This window comes from Arvicanthis niloticus, chromosome 21, assembly GCF_011762505.2.
Source record: "Arvicanthis niloticus isolate mArvNil1 chromosome 21, mArvNil1.pat.X, whole genome shotgun sequence".
NCBI classification, from domain to species: domain Eukaryota; kingdom Metazoa; phylum Chordata; class Mammalia; order Rodentia; family Muridae; genus Arvicanthis; species Arvicanthis niloticus.
This window is the reverse complement of record NC_047678.1, coordinates 31411463-31413308: the sequence shown is the minus strand read 5'-3', so window position 1 is coordinate 31413308 and position 1846 is coordinate 31411463. Positions and strand designations below refer to the sequence as shown.

The following is a 1846-nucleotide window of genomic DNA, read 5'->3' as shown; positions in this document are numbered from 1 at the left end:
GCGACACGCCTCTACTAAATGCAGCTTTATTTCCAGAACTTACAAAGCTCTGTTTACATACATATGTACAGATCGCAGCCAGCTTTGACCCACTCGGGGTAGTGGAATGCCCTGGGAGATGAACTGTCACAACCAACAGAAGCTGAGACTCAGTGGGCTGGCTCAGTTCTCAAGACCCAGAAGTGCTGGTCAGCCTAACCCCATCCCTGTCTGAGACTACCTTCCCACAGGATGTGTGTGTGCTGAAGAGATGAAACACGGAAAGCATCTCAGTCAGAGTCACAGGCCACTTGTTCGATGGTGGTGTGCACTGCAGAAGCCAGGCTGTCCTAATGGCCTTTCAGCCGTTCATGGATCAGCTCTGCGATGGCTCTCTGGGTCTGCTTCTCCAGCTTCTCCAGCTTCTTGGCCACATCTCTCTTGAGATCCCAATCCGGTTTCCTAGGTGCTAGGTTGGCCAGGTCCACTTCCTCAATGACAGGCTCTGGCTTGGCAGCCTCCAGCTGCTTCTTCACCTTCTCCTCCACTGCAACTGGTTTGGCCTGGGGGACCTGCCACCTCTTCAGGTCTCTATCCTCTGGGACATAGTTCTGAAACCTGGGTTCCCTGTACTCCTCTTCCACATCTCTGAGCCTCTTGCGCTGTGGCTTCCCATCTCCCCTGTCCTTGCACCCAGCTTTCTCCTGGAGGGCCTTCAGCCGTTCTTTCCGCATCAGCGCCTCTTCTTCAAGTTGGCACACACCAGCAGGAGCAGCCGCCATCTTTGCAGAGGCCCCCCTCCTTTTCTGCTCTGGCCTCACGCAGACTCAGTCAGAAAGTGTTGGACTTAAAGATCTAAAACCAGGGGACACGCTCCCCCAGAAACTCTCACGGTTCGGATTCGCTGCAATAACCTGAGGTTGGATGATAATAATAACCCAGTGCACTGGAGTTCTCTGCATACAGGCCAGAAGAACCAAGAAGAACCTCAAGTTGAAGGTAAGAGCAGTTTTTATACTGTTTACGGAGTGGACTAAACAGTGACTAGGCACAATATGATTGGTGGAACAATGTGACTTTTAAACTGATTGGTCTTTGGGGAATGAGGTGGCAAGGACCTCCCTTGTCTGTAAATGTTGAGGATTGATTCCTCCTGAGGAATGTGTCTACCTGCCTAGGGCCTTCCCCACCTGCAGGTGTGGTCTGAGAATGTTAATCCCTGTTTCCTCTGAATGTTAATCCAGCAGGGTAATCCAGCAGGTGTCCTTGGACTAAGGAATGTGCTCCTCCCAGGATGTGTCCTGGGGCAGTTAATTTTTAAGTGGAACCAAATTCCTAGAAAAGCAAGAGCAATCAGACCTTAGAGGAAGAGAATAGAGGGAGTGGATTGCTCTGGTTTTGCCTAACCTCCACACTCCTCTCCTGATTGCCTTCTTGGAATACTTAGCCATCCTTATCCACTTGTGCCAATTCTTCAAGAGCAAATGCCTTGAGAAACATTCCCTGAGCCGGGTGAGATGGTGCATGTTTGTAATTCCAGCACTTCAGAGGCTGAGGCATCAAAATTATGGGGTCGGGTTCAGTCTGGTTACATAGGATAACCTCTTCTTAAAGCCCCACTACCAGACAAACACTCAGAAACCTGCCTTGGCCACTCTCAATCCCATCTCACTCTGGGGTCAGCCTCTCCCTGCTCTACAGACAGCAGCAGCCAGTGGCACCTCAAACTCTCCTGATGAGTGGTTGCTCTTAAGCCTCGCTCTCCACTCTCTGGCTCGGCTCCAGACCTGCTGAGTTGGAGACCTGGCTGCATGGCCTTTTCCTATGAACTCAAGAATGATCACTCATCCCTTTCTGGAGCTGCAAC

At 51.0% G+C, this 1846-nt stretch overlaps 1 pseudogene; it reads right to left on the bottom strand.

Moving 5' to 3' along the window:
- Positions 1 to 329: 329 nt before the first annotated feature.
- LOC117693758 (coiled-coil domain-containing protein 12 pseudogene) lies at positions 330 to 827 on the bottom strand (annotated as a pseudogene).
- Positions 828 to 1846: the final 1019 nt, after the last annotated feature.